The sequence below is a fragment of the Lactuca saligna genome, chromosome 4, assembly GCF_052625555.1.
Source record: "Lactuca saligna cultivar CGN05327 chromosome 4, ASM5262555v1, whole genome shotgun sequence".
Classification (NCBI taxonomy): domain Eukaryota; kingdom Viridiplantae; phylum Streptophyta; class Magnoliopsida; order Asterales; family Asteraceae; genus Lactuca; species Lactuca saligna.
This window is the reverse complement of record NC_136420.1, coordinates 41,971,379-41,999,186: the sequence shown is the minus strand read 5'-3', so window position 1 is coordinate 41,999,186 and position 27,808 is coordinate 41,971,379. Positions and strand designations below refer to the sequence as shown.

The 27,808-nt window shown below is 28.4% G+C and overlaps 1 pseudogene; it reads left to right on the top strand.

Annotated features, from left to right (window-relative positions):
- The first annotated feature begins 357 nt into the window (after nt 1–357).
- LOC145039522 (uncharacterized) lies at nt 358–5,764 on the top strand (annotated as a pseudogene).
- Nucleotides 5,765–27,808: the final 22,044 nt, after the last annotated feature.

The window sequence follows — 27,808 nt, the reverse complement described above, 5'->3', positions numbered from 1 at the left end:
ACAAATGCCCCGCCTGTTTTTACAGGGGTGCTAGGGGGAGAAAAGAAGGGTGAAGTTTCGAAGGCTGGAGGTGATGATGCGAAGGTGGTAGGAAAGGTGTTTCCTTCGAAGATTCCAACTATAAAACCACTTATAGCATCTGCTGGTCCAATTTCTTCGACATTTTTAACCATTGTGCCAATTACAAGACCAATTTCGAAAGGAATTGTGAATTGGTAAATCTACTGATGTTGGTGGGAGTGATTCAAAAGTTAAAGAAGTAATAGAAGACTCAGCTTCGAAGGCAAGAGGAAAATCTATTTTGATAGAAAAGTCAAAGGAAGAAAGAAGGCTGAGGTTAAGGCTGAACTAGAGAGGATGAGATTAGTACAGAGTATACTGACTCAAAGAGCAAATGATCCTTCAGGTATGAACAAAGGTGATCCATCAAAGCATTACAACTATGAAACAATTGAAGCCAAGGTTGCATTTAATCACATGTATTCCTTCGAAAAGAAGCCAAAACAGAGCTACATTGTCATGAATACTGATGCAAGCCAATTGGACTTTCCAATCAATGAGATGATGTTCATCATGCCCCAGTTCAAAGCCGAAAGAAAATTCAAAGAGAAGGATGAAGGAACTTATATGAAAATCAGGTTTCATGCAGTTCTTGCGAAACCAGCTGAATGGGTGTGGTCATTGGTAAAAATAAAGAAAGTAATCAGCATAAATAAGGATGTTGTTTTTGAAAATACAGTCCAAAATATGAAGTATGTGGTGGCCAGGGCGAATGGGAATGTTTGTGATTTTACAATTGCTGATTTTCCTTTAATGAACTTGTATGATCTTATACAAGTTGCATTATTGCTGAAGGAAAGATCTTTCTCTTATCTTCAGAATACTGATCCAGATAAATTCAAGCTTGGACTTACTCACATCAAGATCTTTATTGAAAATTATTATGAATGCTTAGCATTAACTGATGTGGAGTTAGCTACAACTAAAGGATTGGAAATTACAGCTCCTATGGCTCCTTCGAAGACTCTAGTAGATTTAAAGAAGTATGCTGATGGTGAAATTTGCTTGAAGCCTTTTGGATTAGTCTTCTCAGGGAAGGACAAGTCTGGAAAATCAAAAAGATTTTTGTTCCAGGCTGGTGAGGTGGAAAGGTACTCAACTTCTCAATATACGAACTTAATCGTTTGTATGAATCATTGTAAGAAGAATAATGAAGGAGATAAAAAGGAACTTAAGAAGATTATCTCATGGTACACTAATATACAAAGAGTGATGTTGTATTCCATTCAATTGCTTACGAATTAAAGTAAAAGGGGGAGATTGTTAGGGTTTTTTTGCTATAATTAGTCGAAGCATACTTTGTATTCTTCGAATGAATTGTAATCTATTTTACTAGGGTGCTTTTATTCGAAGCTTTAGAGTTAATGCATTAGTATATTTTTTTACGCTTTATGTAACCTATAAATAGGATCATTTACTAGAGTTAGACAACTTAAATAGGCTTGTCTATTTTTCTCTGTAAACACACAAAGCATAATTGAGCTGAAGTGAAATCTTATTTACATCTTGTGTTTAATTACTAATTCTATCTTTCATATCAACTCTGATTCACTTCATACTCGATTCATTGATTCATCACATGGATGGAAAAAGCTAACAACTCTGAGCTTCTATAACCCAAAAGTACTTAGATCTGAAGTCTTCTTCGTCCTCAAAGTCACAATACTTGGATTGGCCTTGGAAATGGCCCAAAAGTGACAAAATACAAACTAAGGAGAGGATCTACATGCAAAATGGTCAAGGTATGAGCTTCATACCTTCCAATGGTCTGAAATAGCACACTAACTCTGGATCTACTACCAATTCTTGAATCACCAAGGTTCCTTTCTTCCTCCTAGCTTTAAATCACTCAAATATGGAAAGGATACTTCAATGGAGGCTTAGGGTTTCGAGAGTACGTCAGGAGGGTGATGGAGGTTGGGTTGGAGGCATCAAATGTTCTTTAAATAGGGTGCTGGAACCTGAAATTAGAGTTTCCTAATCCAGACCGGACTCGTCGAGTCAGTCCCTCCGACTCGCTGAGTCGGTCACTTAATCTCGACGTGGAACTCGCTCCGACTTGTCGAGTTATCCCATGGAATCGAAGATTTGACCCCTTTTACTTAGGGTTTTTCTTTCCTTTCTTGGTCTTCCGGATTCCGGGTGTTACCGTGAACTAACAACTGCTGGCCTCGGACGTAGCACCACCATTCTCGCAATACATAGTGACAAAAGTGAGTGATACTGATTCATCTAGAGGGATCACATATATCACAAGTTTCCTGGTCTTGTCTCACCCTTCCTCGATTCAAGTACGAATCCTCTGCTTTCAGTAGTACGGGCCCATATGACCTTCCACATCTATCCGTACTTTCCTCAAGAATTACCTCGACTCCACCAAGTCCCTTCTACTATTACTAATCTCTTCTATTCTCATCGTAGGCTTGACCTACGGCACCTTTGACTCCACCCAAATCAGTCCTTAGCTGCTGAAGGCCTCTTTATAATGCCAATTATCCATTACCTGAATACAATCTCATGCAATGAGGCCCGAATAACCCTTCGAGCAAGGGTCTCATCCCTACAACGGTTAGGACTCAAACAAGAGCTGCGAAATAGGGTCAAATCCAATCCTCTAAGATTATTCAAACTTGATCACATATGACTTTAACGTATTCACCTAATAGCTAACTCCCATCAATCATAGTCTCACAAAGCACAAAGCAAGCAACATTTAGACAAAAGGGAACGATCTCAAGTAATTCTATTCTTATAACAGGAAACTGTACTAGCATACAATTCTAAGCTCATACTATCAGACGTAACCTAAACAGGCTATCCTACTACTGTCTACTCAATACTCGCATGCAATTGTCATAAGCTGAAACACATAAAGCAGGCGCAGAAGGCATCCTTCCTAGATCATTAGTCCTATTCTAGCATGTTGTTCTACTGCAACTAATAAACATAACATAAACTTGTATGAGTACTTTGGGGAATACTTACTTGAGCTCGGCCGGTCGCGCACATCACACACCTTGTTCTTAAAACTTTTAACTTAGCTTTTAGAAAACCATTTTCTTTGTAAAAATATTTTAGTCCCTCAGTTTGTTTGAATCCCTCAAACCAGGGCTCTGATACCAACTTGTAACATCCCAAAATTTCATGTCTAAAAATTTCATTTTTAATTAACAGATTTGCAAAACGTTTGTAAGTAACAATGTGAAATCATGTCATCTCATAAACAACGTATCATGTCTGAAAACCCAAATATTGAAAATAATAACATGTCAAAGTACAATCTCAGAATATCTCATAATGCGGAAGGTAACGAGAGTGAGTATGATGTGCAACTACCGCGCCAGCTCCTTCCTCTTTGCTAAAGAGGTACCTGAAACCAAAACTGTAAACCCTAAGCACTAAGCTTAGCGAGTTCCCCCAACGTACCACATACCATACAATCACATAGCATACATACTGTCGGACAATTCTTAGGTGCCCGACCTACTCGGTACGACCATTCTGGGGTGCCGACCTACCCGTGTCAAGCCCTTCTGGGATGCTGACCTACCCTTCAATCCTAACAACCGACCCTCGAGGACTATTTCACCCCTACTGCTACTATCACATATATCATAACATAAACATACTGTCAGACATATCTGGGGTATCCGACCAACCCTTCGGTCCTAACAACCAAACCCCGGGGACTATTCCCCTCCTAGTACTACTATCACATATAACATATCATGCCAGCATCTATCTTTTTTTCATCTTTTGATTTTATAAAATTGTAGAGTGGAACAGGGTTCTCAACTCCTCTAACAACATCATCAATGCTACAATTCAAATCTCCACAAGAATTGTTTTGAATTAAATATATTCAAACAAAAAGCTGACATAGATGTTATGGGTATCATTTTTTTTGTAAGTTGGTTCACATCTGAAATCTAGCAATTTATCCATTTTCCATAAAAGAGCCAAGGTTGTATGTCTTTTTTCAGTCGACTTAAGCATTACTTGAAGTATTTTCGAGCAGATAATATTGTAAATGATGTTGAATTTATTAGAAAACATCTTGTTCCTGATGCTGCTCCTTGGAAGCTCTTGGGCTACGTATGAAAAAGATGAAAATACCCTTTTTATTAACAGGTTATATTAGCAAATGACACCTCACCTCTTTTGTTTTGTTAATAGAGTTTTGGTGGTTTTTGTGGAGTGACATATCTAAGTTTTGCACCTCAAGGGCTAAAACAAGTCTTTTTGACTGGTGGGATTCCACCAATTAAAGATGGATGCACAGTTGAAACTGTGTATAAAGCTTGCATTGACCCTATTGTCCTCCAAAATGAAAAATATTACAAAAGATACCCTCAGGATATTCAGATCATTCGTGATGTTGTAATCCATTTGGCAGAGCCCGAAGGAGGCGGGGTAAGGGTATTTCCGTAAATAAATAAATAAAAACTTTGAATCTTAATTATCTAAAATATAACTAATCGCTTTTCACCTTCACTGTGTGTTTTGTGTGTGTTATTATTATAGGTTCCTCTTCCATCTGGTGGTATATTAACCCCGCGGGGCTTTACTGGCTTAGGTGCTAGCGCAGGCTTCGAGCGTTTGCACTATTTGTATGTTTGACTATTAATCATATATCTAAAAGACTAAAATGCCCCTGTCATATTATTGTTTTTGTTTTAATTATAGGTTTGAAAGAGTGGGATCCGGTAATAGTTCCAGGGTCAATGAAGCAAATAAGCTATTACTTCTTAAATTGTGTAAGAAATTTTTTTCCTCTTAACATATATATTTATGTATAATGATAGAATTGCCCCTATGAAAACCTTAACATCACTTTATAAAATTAAAATATGCAGTTTGAGAGGTGGCTATCTTTCGATACAAATCCACTATACGCCCTTTTGCATGAATCCATATATTGTCAGGTAATCTAATCGTTTCAATTTCAAGTTTCATCATAAAATAAACTCAAAAAATAAATAAAATTTAATTTACATTAAGTTTTAAAAGGGAGCTGCATCACAATGGGCTGCTCACAGAGTAAGACTTGAAAATGAAAGTAAACTTGATGCAGTAAAAGCCGCTAAAGAAAACCCGCCCTGTTTTTCTCACACGAGAGGTAAATATTCCGATTAAGTTTTTATTTAAAAAAGTGAAAATGTTTCTATTTATATTTAAAAATAATAATAATCATGCAGATGGTGTTCCCATGGATGTTTGATGAAATTCATGCATTGAGGCCAATTAAGGAGGCAACGAATTTGTTGGCTGAGAAAAAAGATTGGCCTCCTTTATATAACAAAACAACATTGAATAATAACAAGATGTGTTTTAACTTTTAATTGTATAATGTCAATAAAAAAATATAATGAACATATTTTTAATAGTTTATTTTTTTTTAAATAGGTGCCTGTTGCTGCTGCGGTTTATTATGAAGATATGTTTGTTAATTTTAATGTGACAATAGAAATGAGTAAAGAGATTGGGGGAATAAGGTTATGGGTAACTAATGAATACATGCACTCGGGTCTTGGTGATGGAGCAACTCATGTTTTGGATCATTTGATGGGTTTGTTAAATGGTAAGAAGCCACTTTTTTGACATTGCGACTATATTTAAAAGTTAAATAGTTTTTTTTTTTTTTTTTTTTTTTTTTTTTTTTTTTTTTGATGTTTGAGGATTTATATTGTTATATTTTTATGTTTGATAGTTTTGGTAGTGTTTTGTTAAATGCTACGTTAGTTAGTTATTGGATTTGGAAAATTTTATTTAGTTTTTGGGTTTATAATAACTTTTTGGATATACTAATTTAAATATTAAACACCTTGATGTGTGCAATATTTTGAACTATAATATATTTTATTCTCATATCCAAAAATCTGTTTCCGCTACGACTCATATGGTAAATGTAAATCATGCATCAACCCAACAACAAGATCACCAATAAGATTCATATGAAAGCAATTAGTTGGTTTATGATGAAATTACAAGTGTTTGTTATTAAAGATAAATGTTATTGAACTTTATGGTAAATGTAAATCATGCATCAACTCAACAAAGATATGATCACCACTAATATTCATATGAAAATAATTAGTTGGTTTATGATGAAATTCATAAGTGTTCTGTTATTCAACATAAATGTTACTGAACTTTGTATTAGTTTCTAGATTCATTTTATATAAAATTTGAAGTGTTTACTAGCAAATCTAGATTTTGTTTGTTTATCGGTATGAAATTTACAGAAAAATAATATATATATATATATATATATATATATATATATATATATATATATATATATATATATATATATATATATATATATATATATATATATATATATATATAGGGTTAAGTTCATGTGAGACGGCTTAATTTTGTGAGACCGTAAAACGTATTTTTTTTATTTTTTTTTTTAGTTAATTCAAGTTCCGAAAATGATATTTAAAAAAAGAATTTTTTGATTTTCTCATTTATTTTGCATTTTAAAATTATTTTTAGAATATGTACAGTGTAATATTCTATTTAGAATATTTCACGTATTTTTCAAAAAAAATAGGATTTTTTTTTATTTTTTTTATTTAATTCAAGTTCTGAAAATAATATTTAAAAAATGAATTTTTGGATTTTTCCATTTATTTTGCATTTTAAATTATTTTTTAGAATATGTCAGTTTAATATTCTATTTAGAATATTTCACGTATTTTTCAAAAAAAAAAAGGGATTTTTTTTATTTATTTTTTATTTTTAAAATTTTTTTTTAGTTAATTCAAGTTCCGAAAATAATATTTAAAAAAAAGAATTTTTGGATTTTTCCATTTATTTTGCATTTTAAAATTAATTTTAGATTTGGTCTCACGGTCTCACAAAATTAGTATGGTTTCAAATGAACCTGAATATATATATATATATATATATATATATATATATATATATATATATATATATATATATATTGAAACTCGTAAGACTATTCAAATTATACAATTTAATTTATGATTAATTGAAATGTTATGATTTGTAACTCCCAAAACTCTTCAAATAATTTTATTTAATTGATATGTTAAATGAAATATTTAGTCTATATAATAACATTGTAGCTTTCATATTTCATTGTAGCTTTAATAACAAAATGATAGATTATTTTGCTACGGTTTGAAGATTTATGCGAGTGGTTCTATGGATGTAAGAGAACAATCGTAACTTTCCAAATATAAATTCAAGTAAATTCAAGTTGGGATCATATAAAGAAAAATTGCAACTATTTATCGGTTGGAACATTTAATGTTGTCAACATGTATCTGTCTTTATGTTGTCTTTCCTTTTATGTCAAGACAATCTATTTTTTTAATCCAAAATATTATTATTCAATATGTATTTTATGCTATTAATTACATATTATGTTAGTTTCTATCGCTTATTTTGTTATAAATAACATCGATAGAATTTTTGTTACATGATTTTGATAAAAAGAGTTTACAATTATCATTCCAAATTATTAGTGATAATGGCTAATTAAAACGAATGATTTTAAGTATGATATGACTTTATTGCTAAAAAACAATGATTATTTATGTCTTATAAAATATACATTCTTTATGTGCTCGCAAAACTAATATGAATGATGCACGCATTTTTTAAATATTTTTATAACAATAGAAATAAGTAATCTACTATATCGTATTACATTTATTAATTTTATTTTTTTCCATTCATTTCTTCATCGTAAAGAAAAAGTAAAATATGGTATGATTTTATTGATAAAAATCAAGGATTATTTATGTGTTATAAAAATATATTTTTTTTATGTTTTCGCAAAACTAATATGGATGTACCCATTTTTAAAATGTTTTTATAATATTAAAAATAAGTAATCTATTATATCTTATTAGTTTTGTCAATTTCATTTTTCCCTATCAATTTTTCACTTTAAAGAAAAAGTAAAACAAAAAAATATTAATACTTTCACAAGAAAAATATAAATGATAAAAATATAACTCAAATGTAACACTTTCTCTTTCCCATAACCTACTTTTAACATGCATTTTTCTTAAAGATTTGTCTTAATACTTGACAATTACTATAACTTTGCAATTCAAATCACTATTTTACTTGGACAATTTATTCCCTTCAAATACCACAAAGACTTAAGGATAAAAATAAAAATACAATAGTAAAATCAACAGTTTTATTTTAAATATAATAATGAAAATTTCCAAACATGTAGTTTTTAATTAAGTAAAAATAATAATAGTTTAAAATAACATAAAACTAAAAAACAGATTATATTATATTAAAAATGATCGTTATTTGAATAATATAATAATAATGAATGAAGTATAAAATGTTCAAATAAATTATTTTCTAAATTAATTAAAAATACTTATAACTAAAAAAATATTAAATCAAAAACTTTATTTAATTCAATTTAAACACAACTTATTATACATACTTAAAAATTATAGTATTAGTTGTGACTTAGTATAAAAATCATTATTTCAATGATAAATGTCGATAATATTGTTATTTTAATATATAATTGTGAGTATTCATATTACATTATTGTGCACAACTCATGAGTTTGAAACTCCTATTACATCTTAAGAGTTTTCTAATTTGAATGAAGTTATAATTTCAAATTTAATGTAATTAGTCATGCCTTTTTATTTTCAACTACATTCAAGAATTTTTTCCAACTTATGGTTATTAATATGTAGTTCATTTTTATTTTCTACTTATTTATACACATTGTAGATATATTAGTAGCATATAAGTAAGTTTTCATAAATAAAATCATATGTTTGAAATTTTTTGTGATTCAAATATGAAAGAGTTGAAAAAAACGAGTTATAACCCATCAATGGTTATTTTAACATCATTTTTAATAACAATCTTTTTATATATCAAGGTATGTTGATTTTTAAATATTCATTTTGAACGATTTATAAGTGTTTAATAAATTTCATTTGATGTAAACATTATAGTATATGTTGTAGTGTTTTTATGTTATTAAAACTTGTAGTATTTTCCAATACTATTTGTTATTTGTTTTATATACAAATCAACTCATGTTTTACATATAATTTACACAACTTAAATCGGTCTATAAAATCCTCAAAAGTTGTAGTATTTTTTTTTCATACTACTTTGCATTTGTTATATATAGAAGTCAACGTACGTTTGATATACAATTTACACAACATAAAAAAGTATATATAAAATCACCAATCTTTATCATTATCATACATACTTATAAAGCTAGCATTTTTTCTTGAATCTCATGCACTTGAAACCCCATTTTTTAACTTTCTCAAACCACATTCATTTGAAACCCCCTTTTTTAACTAATGCAACTCAAAAGTTTTCTTAATTATGATTTAACACTCAAAAGTTTTATAGCTTATATTATGTTTAATTAACATTTAGTGAAAAGTTTACTATAAAAATGTCAATCTTTTGTGTCTTTTGTGTTATATAAAATCTTACATGTAAGAAGGATTTGAAGATCTTGTGATTCAAAAGTTTTCATATAGTTGAAGCATTTACGATCCAAATATGATGATTTGAAGTAATGAGTTATGTCGCATCGATTGTAGTTGTAATATGATTTTTTTTTTCTTTCAACCAAAACAACTGAAGTTTTTCTATTATTTCTTTATAATCAGTTTCTCATTTAATCTTTATATGTGATTTGTGTGTATTGCTCAATCTTGAATGCGACTCTCCAAACATCAATGTTTTGCTTGGAATATCTTTATGATTCTTCTTTTTCAAGAAAAATATTTTGATTGCAGGTTAGTGAAGAATTATTATCAAGTTTCTATGGTTGAATGGTGTTAAATGAAGAAAGAAGATTCACAAAATGGATATAAGTTTTTTTGTTTGAGCACAGTTGACGAATGTTATTTTTTCTTTTGATTTTAATGTATCTTGATGTAACATCTTTATTTATATATTCAACCACTCAATGCTCTTCTTTATTTGATTGTAGTTTTTCTATTTTGATTATGTTTATTTTATATTATTTTTTTGTTGGGTTATCCTACACAACATATTTAAAATACAATATTTAAAAGATAACATAATTTTGAACATTTCATGTGTAATTATGATAGACTCATAATGATATGTTCTTTATAATAAAGTAATTTATCTATATTACTATGACAAGAATTATATATAACATTTACGAAAATATATATATATTATATGTGATTTGTTTAACATGTATATGCACCTATGTATGTTATAAATTTATAATTAAATATCTTTATGATTAATAATTGAAGGGATTAAAATGATGCATCAAAACCAATTATTAGACGAATAATAATAATAATAATAATAATAATAATAATAATAATAATAATAATAATAATAATAATAATAATGCATTTCCAAGTACCGTATTCATTTGAAACTCATACTACAACTCAAGAGTTTTCTAATTTATGTATATTTATTAGTTACAAGTCAAAAGTTTTTAACTTATGATTATTAATTAGTAATCACTAATAACTTTTTGTTTTCCTTTCTTTTATAAACGTTGTAAAGTTTTGCTCATTAAAAACATTAATGTATTTGAAGAGATTTGTGATTTAAATATGAAGAGTTAATATCAATGTTATAATAGATATTTTAGTGTTTTTATGTTCTTAAAAGTTATAGTTTTATTTTTCATATTTTTTATTATTCGTTATATATATATATATATATATATATATATATATATATATATATATATATATATATATATATATATATATATATATATATATACATTTTTTAATACAAATGTTATAATAGATATTTTTATATTTTTATGTTACTAAAACTTGTTGTTCATATTTTTGTTCATACGTTTTGTTACCCGTTATATTATCATTCATTTGATATATAATTTACACAATTTTAAACGGTTTATAAAATTATCAAATAATTGTATATATAACAATGTCTTAAAAATTAAATTATAATGTTTAATAAAACTAATATGTTAACTATATGCTTGATTTATTACTAACATTTTGTTTCAAACTAGAAATATTAAATAATAATTTGATAAAAGTTATTATTTTAACTATATAATCCAATTCTCGCACAACGCGCATGTATTCGCCTAGTATACTTATAAAGGAAGAATTTTTCCTTTCACCACATTCATTTGAAACTCTCATATATTTTTCCTTTCACCACATTCATTTGAAACCCCCATGACTTTTCAATTTCTTTCTAATAATAATTATAATTTAGTTAATTAGGTTAAATAAATATCAAACCTAAAGTGTAATCATATATAAAATGAATTTCAATATTAAAATAATATCTTTACTTATACTTATAAAGTTATGTTTTTTAACTTTTAACATATTATACTTAATTTATTAGTTTTAATATATTGTTGGATGTAAACATGACTTTTCAAAGTCTTTCTAATAATAATTATAATTTGGTTAATTAGGTTAAATAAATATCAAACCTAAAGTGTAATCATATATAAAATAAATTTCAATATTAAAATAATATATTTACTTATACTTATAAAGTTATGTTTTTTTTTTAACTTTTAACATATTATACTTAATTTATTAGTTTTAATATATCGTTGTATATAAACCATTATCATTTGTATCAAATACTTAAATTATTAATTTAAATACAAGTTAGAGGGTCAACTTAAAAATAAATTTTAGTTTAACTTAAACAACTCAAAAAATATTTTATAAATAGTTAAACGTAATAAATTGTAATGCCTTTCTAATAATGATTATAAGTTTGTTAATAAGATGAAATAAATATCAAACCTAAAGTGTAACCATAAATAAACTAATTTCCAATTTTAATATAATATTTTTACTTCTACTTATAAATTTAGGTATTTAACTTTTAACATGTTATACTTAATTTGTTAGATTTAACATTTGAACAATTTGGACAAAATACTAAAAATTTTAACTTAAATATAACATTACAATGTCAACTTAAATATAAATTTCCGTTCCACTTCAAAAACCAAAGAATATTTTGTAAATAGTTAAAAAGTGATAAATTGTATTGATAAATGCAAAAACTAAATTGTAATTTCAATTTAACTAAAGGATTTCCTAAATGTATTATTATAATCATTAAAAGTTTTCAAATAAATGACTTAAAATAACTTACAATAACAACAGATAAAAAGAACTCTATATAAATAATTATATCATTACTTTTAAAATCAAAAAAATAATGTTTGATGTTATAAATAATTATATTGATAGAAATTAAAATATTAAGCAAATAAATTTTAAAAAATTAATTAACAATAATAATAACTATAAATAACATAAAACCATATATTATATTTAATTTTATTCGTGAATAAATCGCGGGTAAAAGTCATTCAAATGATTAAGATTATGAAATTATAATATATATATATATATATATATATATATATATATATATATATATATTATCATATAATTCAAAATAATCAATATATTATATTAATTTAGTATACAAATTATTATATCAAATTTAACAGTAATGTTGTTGTTATATTTTAAAAAATATATATTTGTAAAGAGTTCAACTATATTGTTTCTGCGCATTACAATGTCAACTTAAATATAAATCTCAGTTCCACTTAAACAACCACATAATAGTTTGTCAATAGTTAAAACTAATAAATTGTAGTGATAAAGTGCAAAAACTAAACTATGATCTTAATTTAACTAAGATATTTCCTAAATATATTTTATAATTATTAAAAGTTTCCAAATAAGTAGGTTAAAATAACTTACAATAACAATAGTTAAAAATAACTCTATATAAATGAATATATTGTATCTTATAAATCAAAAAATAATGTTTGATGTTTTAAATAAATATAATGATAAAAATTAAAATATTAAGCAAATAAATTTTGAAAAATTAATTAACAATAATAGCAACTATAAATAACATCAAACCATATATTATATTTATAATTTTATTCATGTGGAACTTGCGGGTAGAAGTCATTCAAACGATTGATATTATAAAGTTATAATAGAGGTATATATTATCATATAATTCAAAATAATCAATATATTATATCAATTTAGTATACAAATTTTATATAAAATTTAACAAAAACGTTATTGTTATATTTAGAAAAAACATATATTTGTAAAGACTTCAACTATATAGGTGTTTTTGCGCAACTCACGGGCATTCGTCTAGTATACTTATAAAGGAAACATTTTTTCCTTTCACCACATTCATTTGAAACTCTCATGATGCATTATACTCAAACCATATTCATTTGAAACCTCTTATTTGAATGAATACCACTCAAAAGTCTCTCAATAATGATATACCATTTAAAGGTTTTATAACTTATATAATATGTTTAATAAGCAATTAATGGATAGTCTACCATAAAAGGCTAATCTCTTTGAGTAGACACACAAATACCAATCACATATAAAATTCACAATGAAAACAAGTCTAAAGGTTATTGCATTGGTTTGAGGGGTTTAGACCATTTTTCGAGCCATGTTATTATGTTAATGTTTTTAATTTGTAAGTTTGTTATATACTAATTCTTTTTTTTTCTTGGTTTAAGTATTCTTTTAAGACAATCATTGTACAATGTAGTTGAAATTTTAATGTAAATTAAATTAGATTAATGTTATTGATCATATGTTATGGAATGTGATATTTATAATATTTAATTAAATATTGTATATATGATTGTGTGTTTGTGTTGCTTCAAAGCAATATTTGATTAAAAATCATGGATATGTCATATTATCCATATAAGTCTCTTTTAAATGCAAATTGTCTATCTTATCACTTTATATTTTAGTATATGTTTAGCATTTTAAGTATAATAATAAGTGCTTTTTAAAAGTTTCATTTCACTTATTAATAATAATAAGTGGTCTTAAAATTAACAAATAATAGTTATAAATAAGAAAATTAAATTATAAAAATCATGGATACGTCATATTATCCATGCATGTCTCTTTTGAAATGCAAATTGTCAATCTTATCACTTTATTATTTGCATATGTGTCATATTTGAATAATAATATTAAGTGTTTTTTAATAGTATTCTTTAACTTAATAATAATAATAAGATGTTTAAAATTAAAGAACAACAATTTTAAATGATAACAACATCAAATTGTAAATTAGATAACGTTAGCTACAAATAAATTGTATTTTAAATGAACATCATTAATGAAATCTTTATCTTTATATACTTATAAAGGGAACATTTTTCCTTTCACCACATTCATTTGAAACTCCCATGATGCATTTTACTCAAACCATATTCATTTGAAACCTTTTATTTGAATGAATACCACTCAAAAGTCTCTTAATAATGATTTATCATTCAAATGTTTTATAACTTATATAATATGTTTAATAAGCAGTTAATGGATAGTCTACCATAAAAGGCTAATCTCTTTGAGTAGACACACAAATACCAATCACATATAAAATTCACAAAGAAAACAAGTCTAAAGGTTATTGCGTTGGTTTGAGGGTTTTAGACCATTTTTCGAGCCATGTTATTATGTTAAAGCTTTTAATTTGTAAGTCTGTTATATACTAATTCTTTTTTTATTGGTTTAAGTATTCTTTGAAGACAATCATTGTATAGTGTGGTTGAAATTTTAATGTAAATTAAATTAGCTTAATGTTATCGATCATATGTTATAGAATGTGATATCGATAATATTTAATTAAATATTGTATATATGTTTGTGTGTTTGTGTTGCTTCAAAGCAATAAATAAAAATCATGGATATGTCATATTATCCATTTAAGTCTCTTTTAAAATGCAAATTGACTATTTTATCACTTTGTATTTTAGTATATGTTTATCATTTTAAGTGTAATAATAAGTGATTTTTAAATGTTTCATTTCACTTATTAATAATAATAACTGGTTTTAAAATTAACGAACAATAGTTATAAATAATAAAATCAAATTATAAAAATCATGGATATGTCATATTATCCATGCATGTCTCTTTTGAAATGCAAATTGTCAATCTAATCACTTTATTATTAAGCATATTTCTCATATTTGAATAATAATATTAAGTGTTTATTAAAAGTATTCTTTAACTTAATAATAATAAGATGTTTAAAATTAAAGAACAATAATTTTAAATGATAACAACATCAAATTATAAATTACATAGCGTTAGCTACAAATAAATTTTATTTTAAATGAACATCATTAATAAATCTTTATCTTTATATACTTATAAAGGAAGTATTTTTCCTTTAACCACATTTATTTGAAACTCCCATGATGCATTTTACTCAAACCATATTCATTTGAAACCTCTTATTTGAATGAATACCACTCAAAAGTTTCTTAATAATGATTTACCATTCAAAGGTTTTATAACTTATATAATATATTTAATAAGCAGTTAATGAATAATCTACTATAAAATGCCAATCTCTTTGAGTAGACACACAAATACCTATCACATATAAAATTCAGAAAGAAAACAAGCCTAAAGGTTATTGTGTTGGTTTGAGGGTTTTAGACCATTTTTCGAGCCATGTTATTATGTTAACACTTTTAATTTGTAAGTTTGTTATATACTAATTATTTTTCCTTGGTTTAAGTATTCTTTTAAGACAATCATTGTATAGCGTGGTTGAATTTTTAATGTAAAGTAAATTAGATTAATATTATCGATCATATGTTATGGAATGTGATATCGATAATATTTAATTAAATATTGTATATATGTTTGTGTGTTTGTGTTGCTTCAAAACAATAATTAATTAAGAATCATGGATATGTCATATTATCCATGTAAGTCTCTTTTAAAATGCAAATCGTCTATCTTATCACTTTGTATTCTAGTATATGTTTAGCATTTTAAATATAATAATAAGTGTTTTTTAAAAGTTTCAGTTCACTTATTGATAATAATAAGTGGTTTTAAAATTAACGAACAATAGTTATAAATAATAAAATAAAATTATAAAAATCATAGATATGTCATATTATCCATGCATGTGTCTTTTGAAATGCAAATTGTCAATCTTATCACTTTATTATTTAGCCTATGTCTCATATTTGAATAATAATATTAAGTGTTTTTTAAAAAGTATTCTTTAACTTAATAATAATAATAATAATAAGATGTTTAAAATTAAAGAACAATAATTTTAAATGATAACAACATCAAATTATAAATTAGATGACGTTATCAATAACCATATAAACACATAATTATATATTTTTAACTTGCGTCACGCAACGTACGAGTATTCGTCTAGTTAATTGTATAAATAACCAAGGATATTAGCTTATGAATTACAGTTAATAAAACTAATAGGTTAACTTGATGTTTTTGTTTTGCTACTATCATTGGTTTTCATTTATAAATATTAAATCAGAATTTGTTAAAAATTATTATTTTAATTAAATAGTTATATTCGCGCGCAATGCGCACGGATTCGCCTAATATCTATATCTATATCTATGTCATCATTATCATGATATGCTTATAAAGGAAACATTTTTCCTTTCACCACATTCATTTGAAACTCTCATGTATTTTTCCTTTCACCACATTCATTTGAAACTCCCATGACTTTTCAATTTCTTTCTAATAATAATTATAACTTGGCTAATTAGATTAGATAAATATCAAACGTAAAGTGTAATCATAAATAAACTAAATTTCAATTTTAAAATAATATATTTTTACTTACACTTATAAAGTTACGTCTTTAACTTTTAATATATTAGACTTAATTTATTAGAATTAATATATATATATGTAAACCATTATTAGTTTAAAGCTACAACTTCTGAATAGTTTAGACAAAATACTTAAAAAATTGTTAACTTAAATATAACATTACAATGTCAAATTAAATATAAATTTTTGTTCCACTTAAATAACCAAATAATATTTTTAAAAGTGATAAATTATAGTGATAAATGCAAAAAAATAAATTTTAATCTCAATTTAACTAAAATATTTCCTAAATATATTTTTATAATCATTAAAAGTTTCTAAATAAGTAGCTTAAATGAACATACAATAACAATACTTAAAAATAACTCCATATAAATGATTATATTGTGACCTTTAAAATCGAAAAATAGCATTTGATGTTTCAAATGATTATAATGATAGAAATTAAAATATTAAGCAAATAAATTTTAAAAAGTTAATTAACAATAACAACAACTATAAATAACATTAAACGTTATATTATATTTAATTTATTAATGTGTAACTCGCGCGTAGAATTTATTCTAATGATTGAGATTACGAAATCAATATATTATATTAATTAATATACAAATTATTATATCAAATTTAACAACAATGTTATTGTTATATTAAAAAAAACATATATTTGTAAAGACTTCAACTATATAAGTGTTTCTGCATATTAAATGTCAACTTATATATAAATTTCAGTTTCACTTAAAAAGCGAAAGAATATTTTGTAAATATTTAAAAGTGATAAATTGTAGTAATAAATGCATAAACTAAGTTGAATAGGTGTTTCTACGTATTAAATGTCAACTTATATATAAATTTCAGTTTAACTTAAAAAACCAAAGAATATTTTGTAAATAGTTAAAGGTGATAAAATGTAGTGATAAATGCATAAACTAAATTGTAATCTTAATTTAACTAAATTATTTCCTAAACATGTTTTTGTAATTGTTAAAAATTTCCAAATAAGTAACTTAAAATAACTTATAATTAGAATAGTTAAAAATAACCCTGTATAAATGATTATATTGTTACCTTTAAAATCAAAAAATAATTTTTGATGATTTAAATAATTATAATGATAGAAATTAAAACATTAAGAAAATAAATTTTAAAAAATTAATTTACAATAACAACAACTATAAATAACATTAAACCATATATTATATTTAATTTTATTCATGTGTAACTCGTGGGTAGAAGTCATTTAAACGATTGGAATTATAAAGTTATAATAGATTTATATATTATCATATAATTCAAAAGTTGTCTGTAAGTCTAGTTCGTGGTTCACGGGTGAGGTTACCTGGATAGGTGGGCATTTCCTATCAGTGGAGCTAAGACACCTTCGAGAGATATAGCTCTAGCTTTTGATGGCACGGGCAAAACAGTTCATGAATGAATGACGATTTTTCTATTTACTAGAATATCTTTCCTGCGAAGGAAGCTTCTTTTTAGAATTTCTTGCATGAAGAAATTGAATCAACGACATTGAATGCAAGCTCTGATAAAGTTTGATAAATAATCAATATATTATATCAATTTAGTATACAAATTATTATATCAAATTTAACAACAATGTTATTGTTATATTAAAAAAACATATATTTATAAAGACTTCAACTAGATAGGTGTTTCTGCGCAATGCGTGGACATTCGCCAAGTATACTTATAAAAGATGCATTTTTACTTGCACCACATGTATTTGAAACCTCTATGACTTTTCAATTTCTTTCTAATAATTATTATAAATTGGTTAATAATATTAAATTAATGTAAAAACTAAATTCTAATCATGAATTAACTAAACTACAATATTAAATTATCATAATTTAATTCTATTTATAAAATTATGACTTCAACTTTTTAACATATTATAGCTGTTTTATTAGCTTAAATATATTGTTATATGTGAACAATTGTCATATTAAACTCACTATTTTTGTATAATTTATGATTTAATGCAAAATAGTTAAATTATTATTATCAATATAATGGTAAACGGATAACTTAAAAAAATCCAGTTAAACATAGAAATTTCGAGAGACTATTAATAGATAAAAGTTATAAATTATAGTGTTAATATTAATTTCAATATAATATTAAACAGTTAATAACAAGCCATGAACTATTTTTAATAATCATTAAAAAATTTCAAATAAGTAGCTTAAAAGTAACTTACAATAAAAATAGTTAAAATTAATATTATATAAAAAAATATAATGTTATCTTTAAAAACAAAAACAACGATTTGTTGTTTTAAATAATTACACCCAAAGAAACTAACCATATTCATCGAATAAGTTTTAAAAAAGTTAAACTTCTGGAACCAAATGAAAATAATTAAGAGTTTTCAAAGATGTCATTTTAAATAACCTACAACAATAATAGTTCAAACTAACATTATATATTAAAATTATATTGTTCCTTTAAAAACAAAAACAATGTTTGATATTTTAAATAATTACAATAATATAAATTAAAATTTCAAGCAAATAAACTTTTTCAAATTAATTAATCATAACAACTGTTGGATTAGGTGTTTAAGCCCATAATTATTTTTGGTATATTGATGTGTATAAAACGCACTAGTTTTAATCCTATTACTTCAAACACAAATTAAACACACTAAAGGCAGTGAACCTATCGATTAATAGTATAGTTAAAGCAAGTACGGTATCGAACACAAGGAACGGTAACAATCAAATTAAGTACTAGTATTACCTAATTAAAATCAATTAATAAAAGAGGGGGGTTTTCTCTTTGCAAGACTAGAAACTTAATCAATCAATTAACTTTCAAACAAAGACAATTAACAACTAAGAAGAACAAGAAAGGACAATTAGATTCAATGATAAAAGAGACTTCTGTTTTGATTTGATTCACTTATTTCTATGGTTGATTTCGTGGCAAATGCAATGAATTAATATGTTAATGGTTACCGATTCCTAATATGATTTGGTTCATGTTCATTATTACCAATCCTTTGGTAGACAAGTTAATTCAAACAGTGATCAAGTGATTAAATTAATAAGTTTCCTAGTGTTCAGTTCGTATCAAGCAAGACTTATAACAATAGTTAATCAAATTTGTTCAATTCAATCAACTCATATATGGTTGTTCATCACACATGCTCACACTTTGATTTACACATTTTATGGTTAACCCTAGTTTCATATTCACTATTCCTAGGCATACAATTTTATATTCATAAAACTATACGAATCAAGCAACCAAGAAGATATTCATGCAACTCAATCACTTATTTGTTAACTAAAAACATTTATCATCAATACATAAGGATCTTTAATAAGCTTAAAAAGATGAATAACCAAATTAATATCAATTCAACCACTTAATCAAACCATGTTCATAAGATTATCTCATCTAAACAGAAGTAAAAAGCTTTTAGCTCATATATACAGCAAATAATAACCTAACTTCAAAACCTAATGATTCAAACATGGTTCAAAACAAAGAGTAATAAAATAAGAATGATTGTTTGCCTTTGATTCTCTTTGAAATTGTCTCTTATATTGAAATCTCGAAAATAGCAGCTCCAAGAACCCTTCTGATCTTTAAAAGTCGCAGCTAGCATTCAGAAAAATTAGGTTTCCACGCCTAGAAGTTATCTATTTATAGTTACCAAAAATCGATCCAACTCGTCGAGTTTTTTAGAATAACTCAACGAGTTTCTTCAATAATTCGCGTATACAGCGTGTATGGGAAGGCATCCTTAAATCAAGAATATTATAACCAACTCGTCGAGTTCCTTCTTTTTTTCAGCTTCTTTCTTTAACCTTCAATCTCTAAGCTCCCAATCACTCAATCCTCTTCCTTTTTCACCCAAGCATGTCTTTTATTGCTAAAATTGAAATATTAAGCTAATTAAGTACCTTTTGTCCATAAAATGCTATAAAATCAACAATAATTAATAAGATAATGAATGATTTCTATGACTAAATAAGCCCATACCAAAATACCCCACACTTGACTTTTGCTTGCCCCCAAGCAAAATCGAATTTTAGCACGCTAATATCACATAAGACAATCCCAATCGAACCCAACCATTATGCTAAGACCGCAACGCATGCATTTGTGTCTAAAATTTTCCTAAGGAACCTCCTCAATTCTAAATACTCAAAATCCTCATAAACATTCGCCCACTTCTTTTGAACAACGCTCATTTTATGCATCCCTCCGAAACCATCCCCAGAAAACTTTCTTAACCTCAAGTCATTTTTGGTTAAATCCCCAAGCATACATACGATAAAATAACCTAGAAAAGAAAATTACAAATAAAAAACAAATATAACTTTTGATTGATTCTTTTATACTTTGTAGCTTTTCTTCATGATATTCCTCTTTGTCTTCATAGCTTTGTAGATTCTTTATTCAAACACTTCATCACTTTTTTTTTCAACCTTTTTTTTTCAACGCACTTTTTCCACTCAAAACTAAAAACCTAGAAAAATATATGCTTAAGCAAGGGAATTTAACTTCATCCTTTATTGTTTAAGGCATTAGTCTAGTGTGAAATGACTACTTGAGCTTTCCTGAATATATTTCTGATACATGATGCTAAACATATTGCGATCCTCAAACTAAGCGACGTTGTGTTTTTGTCCCATGATTTCACTAGAATAAAGGGGGGCACAAATGCACTATAACGTATGTTGGCTCAACTAAACATTTGGGTCATCATAAAATCATCAAGCACAATACTAGCATGGAATCCTAATTGCTTTTACCATAATTTTCTAAAATTAACCCTAGTACTTTTTATGCAGTTTTTTTTCAAACCAAGCAAGGATTCTAATTTTAACCAAATGTAATCAACCCCCTACCCCACACTTAATTTATGCAATGTCCTTATTGCAGGTTAAAACAATTAAAGAACACAAAAGTAAAGAGAGAATTAGAACAGACTTCCCTGGGATAGAAGTTGCGAGGTTGATATTCTTCATATTAAGCTCCATCTTCAGTTGACTTTGGACATGGGAACAGCTCATCCACGCATTGGGTGTCAAATCTCGTGTGGTTATGCTCTAAAATATAGAGGAAAAAGATCTTGTAAATGCTCGGAAAATAAACATTGATAGCACAACCAATTGCCTCCTTAGAATGTAGTCACATCACCAACTCAAAGGTAAGAGAAAGAGCAACTCGTCGAGTACAAAGTGAACTTGTCAAGTTTAGTTGCTAAAACTGGCACAATCGGGCTTCTTCGACGGAACTCGTCGAGTTTATTTAAGGAACTCGACGAGTTTTGTTTACTGAAAGAACAAAATATACCCCAACTTCATTTTTCGTTTCTGGTTTTGAAGGGAATGATTATGACAATATTTACTTTCATTCTTCTTCAGCAAAAGCACATCTTTTCAGTTCTTTTGTTCACCGCTCTTGCGAATACACTTAATTCTCTCACTCTTCTCGTTTTAGACTCGATCTCACGTCATACCCCTCACACTATATTCTTTCACTCTTTCCCTCAACTTATATTCTGAAAACAACAAAAGAAACAAAAACAAAGTAATAAAAGGAAAACACACTAATAAAATCCTAAATTACTAGAAGTTTAAACATCAAACAAAAATAAACACACCAAACAAACAAACAAAAATAAAAAAATAATTCAAACAAGCCAAACAAAATAAAAGATAAGGAAAGGATACTTAATCTTCATCTTCAATTTCTTCTCCTCCAAACCAGCTTCCTTCGGCTCCACTTTGAGGCATACTCCATCTCTCGCTCCAATTCCTCACATATGGATAATCCGGTTCATCTTCCATCCTTGGAATGTTCAAATGAGGCATCATATGAGCCAAATTCCTATGTCCATAATTCAAGCTTCTTGCTAAATCATCTTGAAACACCCTTTTCTCAACATTATAAGGATCCATGGAAGCTTATCATTTAATGGAGTGACGGGAGCACCTTCTTGCATATGTGCTTATCGTGAACGAACCCGTCTCCCTGGTTGTTCTGGTAATTCCGCATCATCCACTCCTGGATTACAAACATGGCCCCCGCCATAATCTACAATAATTTTAGCCCTTCTATAAAGAAGATGACTAAACGCAGGTTGTGGCACCATTGTTAATTGATTTCCAATCCTCCCTTCAAGGATTCCATAAGACCTTGCCAATTTAGTTATGAACATTCCACCACATATTCTTGAAGTTGATCTTTCCTTTACCCCACTTTCCGCCAAGTACTTTGCTAAGCAATATGGGATATTACAAAATGTGTTAGGTGTAAGAATACACCATAGAAAGAACACATCTCGGCTTGGCACTTTATCATCATCTCTTATCATATTGATGGAGCTTGCGATGAGGCGGTGAATAAGACGATGGATAGGTGATCGGATACTTGCTTCTTGAGCCGTGGATGGGATATAAACTCCATTGGCAATTGTGTTCCACCACTTCGCTGCATCCTCACTATTTGGAAAATCCTTGTGACATGCTTCCAAAAAAATCCCAAAAGCTTCCATCATTGCCACATTCCGTTCATAAAAACCCATTCGCCATGCTAGTTCCCTAATACTACATTCCTTAAACTCACCTCCAAGCATAAAAGTAAGAGCATGTGTATCAAAATAGTCTTCACCCCCACGGAATTTAATAGTAGAATAAAACTCCCAACATAATTCTTGGTATACCGGCTCTTGCAATCGAAAAAGTATCCTCCATGCATCACATGTAATTCTAACTCCATCATGGATGAAAACCTTAGTGAGATAAGGATTCATCTCTCCAACCAACCCCTATTGCTCTAGACAAGACCAATCTAGTTCATTTGGCAAGTAGAACTCCCTCTTTTTTTGTTTCTCCAATTTCCTTTTCCATGCTAATAGTGTGGATTTTGAACCAATTTGTGGAAAATCAAGCCAAGGACAACTCCATTGACTTCCTTGAGAACTTTGGCCCCTATTTCTTGATATGATTCTGAAAACCAAAAATCACAAAAAACCAAAAAAACATAGAGAATGTTAAAAAAAAATCTGCATCACAGGCTCATGAACTTATCGAGTTCATACAGAACTCGTCGAGTTCATACAGAACTCGTCGAGTTCTGAAGCAGGTCCGAAAAAATATCCTGATTCGATCTCCAACTCTATTTAACTCAAAGATTACTTAAGGGGTTTGTCTGAGATAGAAAATTAAGCAAGAATTCACGGAAAGAACTAGCAAAACCATCGTAATTTAGTCTAAATTGAAACCCTAATGTTTGTATGAAAACTCAAAATCGAGTCTTTAAATCAAATTGGGTCATGTATCTACTAAAAATTGGAACTTTAACAAGAATAAGAAGAAAAAATCTTACCTTGAGAAGCGATTGGGAAGAAAAAGCACAAAAAATTGAATAACTTGCTTGGGAGGTTTTTATCGGCCGATGAGGGGAAGAGGATGAGGGGGAAAATTTTATCTTTTAGGGTATAAACCTTATTTCCAGTAAAAATATTTAATAATTTATTTTTTTCGGTGATAATAGAAACTCGTCGACTTTTCATAGGTTTGACTGAAATTGCGCGATTTTTAAGATGGACTCGTCGAGTTTTTTTCTTGGAACTCGACGAGTTTTGCTCTCTGTATAAAAACAAAATTTGATTTCTGTTGAAAACAACACAACACCCTAAACTCAACTTTGATAAACCTCCCAACAATCATTTAAGTAAAATTTGAAGATAAAGACTCAAAACACAAAATAAAATAAATGACTAAAAGGAAAAAAAAAAAAAAAAAAACAAACTCAATTGTCGGGTTGCCTCCCGCAAGCGCTTCTTTTTTAGGAGTCTTTAGCTGGACTCCTTTCCGCCCTACGTTGTAGTGGTTGCCTCTAAATCGAGTCCTTCTTCAATTTCTGCTTCCTTGGGCCTGCCCTCCTCATATCTCTTAATCCTATGCCTATTTACCTTAAAACTTATCCCATCTTTATTCCTCAATTCAACTACCCCATATGGAAAAACATGCTTAATTGTGAAGGGTCCGATCCAACGAGTGCGTAATTTTTCCGGAAAAATTTTGAGTCTTGAATTATATAAAAGTACTTTTTCCCTTCTACAAACTCCTTATTGCCCTTCAATCTCGCATCATGCCATTTTTTGTCTTATCCTTATAAATCAATGAGTTAGTGTAAGACTCGTTTCTTAATTCCTCCAAGGCATTCATGTGTAAGAGTCGATTGGTACGCAACTCATTGGGGGAAAAATTACAAGTTTTCAAAGCCCAATAGTCTTTGTGCTCCAACTCTACTGGTAGATGACAAGTTTTTCCATAAACCAATCTATAAGGTGTGGTTCTAATAGGTGACTTGAATGCAGTCCTAAATGGCCACAATGCATCATCTAACTTATCTGCCCAATATTTCCTATTACTGCCTACCGACCTTTCCAAAATTCTTTTGAGGTCTCTATTCGTTATCTCAGTTTGCCCATTCGTTTGCGGATGATAAGGTGTGAAAACCTATGGTGTACACCATATCTTTGCAATACCTTTGCTAGTTGCTCATTGGAAAAATGGGTGCCCCTATCGCTTATCAACGCCCTTGGTACTCCAAACCTAGAAAATAATTTCTTCAAAAATTTCACCACCACCCTTGCGTCATTTGTTGGTAACACTTGCGCCTCGGCCCACTTCAATACATAGTCCACCGCTACAAGTATGTATTTGTGACCTTTTGATGACAGAAATGGCCCATAAAATCTATACCCACACATCAAAAACTTCACACACTTGGATGCTTCTTTGAGGCATTTCATTCCTTGCAGAAATATTTCCTGATCTATGGCACGCATCACACTCTCTAACATAGGTAGCAACATCCTTGAAAATTGTGGGCCAATAGAATCCTGCATCAAACACCTTCTTAGTAGTGTATTGAACCCCATGATGTCCTCCTATAAGCCCATTATGGCAATGATCTAGAATGTCGCGGATCTCTTTGATAAACACACATCTTCTGATGATTCCATCTGCACAACTCCTAAAAAGATATGGATCATCCCATAAATAATATTTAATTTCTGAAATGAGTTTCTTTTTCTACTGATGAGTTAGCCCTTTTGGAAGAAAGTTCCCTGCTAAAAAGTTTGCAATGTCTGCATACCATGGTTCTTCTCCTATGATCACCATCAAATATTCTTCTGGAAAACTATCCCCAATATCCTTTTTGTCTGACTCATCCCTTTCTGGATTCTCCAATCTTGAAAGATGGTCGGCCGCTACATTCTCCATTCCTTTCTTGTCCTTGATCTCGATGTCAAATTCTTGAAGCAATAACACCCACCGGATCAACCTTGGTTTCGCGTCCTGCTTAGCAAACAAAAATTTAATTACAGAATGGTCAGTAAAAATAGTGGTTTTAGACAATATAAGATAAGGACGGAATTTATCAAAAACATAGACCACGACCAATAATTCTTTTTCAGTTGTGGTGTAGTTTTCTTGGGTCGGGTTCAAGGTCTTGCTAGCATAATAAACTTGTTGAAAATGTTTATCAACTCTTTGACCATGCATAGCACCCAAGGCAAAATCACTTGCATCACACATTTCAAATGGTAAATTCCAATTCAGCGCGATAATGATCGGGGTGTTAGTTAATTTTTTCTTCAATATTTTAAAAGCATTTAAACATTATTTTGAGAAATTAAAAGGTGCATCTTTTAAAAAGTAGTTGAGTTAAAGGTCGGGTTATTTTAGAAAAGTCTTTTATAAAACGACAGTAAGAACCCGCATGACCTAAAAAACTCCTAACACCCTTCACTTTAGTTGGTGGTGGTAATTTAGCAATAGTGTCAATTTTCGCTCGATCCACCTCAATCCCCGCCTTGGACACTTTATGACCTAACACAATGCCTTCTTTAACCATGAAGTGGCATTTTTCCTAATTCAAAACTAAATTGGTCTTTTCACACCTAGCAAGCATTAAATCAAGTTTAGTAAGACAATTATCAAAAGAAGAACCAAACACAGAAAAATCATCCATGAATACTTCCATAAACGTCTCCACCATATCGTGAAATATTGCCTTCATGCATCGCTAAAAAGTAGCAGGCGCATTGCATAACACAAAAGGCATGCGTTAGTATGCAAATGTTCCATTAGGGCAGGTGAAAGTGGTTTTCTCTTGATCATTCGGGTTGATTGGTATTTGGAAATAACCCGAAAACCCATCTAAAAACCAATAATAGCAATGATCGGATAATCTTTCAAGCATTTAATCAATAAAGGGCAAAGGGAAATGGTCTTTGCAAGTAGCATCGTTTAGCTTTCGATAATCGATCCATACTCGCCAACCGATTACCGTTCTTGTAGGAATAAGCTCGTTCTTTTTGTTCTCCACGACTGTCATCCCTCCTGTCTTCGGTACTACTTGAACGGGACTTACCTATGGACTATCAGAAATTGAATAAATGATCCCCTCATCCAAGAGTTTTACCACCTCCTTCTTAACCACCTCTTGCATATTTGGGCTCAATCGCCTTTGATGTTGCACCACTGGCGTTGCTCTTTCTTCAAGATTTATTTTATGAGAGCAATAAGAAGGGCTTATACTCTTTATATCGGTGATTTTCCATGGAATGGCGTTCTTCCTTTTCTTCAAAATCTTGACTAATTGATCTTTCTCGATTTGGGTAAGATCTGATGCAATGATCACAGGCTTCTGCTCACCCTCCTCAATAAATACGTATTCTAAGTGTTCTAGTATAGATTTTAGCTTCATTTGTGTGCTCTGAACACTAAACACGTCGAGTTCTAGAAGAAAACTCGTCGAGTTTAGATCAAAATTTTCCCCAAATTGCGATTTTTCGTAGCAACTCGTCGAGTTATTGCTATTAACTCGTCGAGTTTCCTGTTCAGCAGATTTTATTAGTTCTTCATATTCTGATTCTTCGAGAAGTGTTTCTAACTCCTTCAAATCTCTCTCAGCATCAAAATCATCTTTTGGAGCCAAAATGTGTTCACTTGTTTCGTCTTCTCTCCATTCTT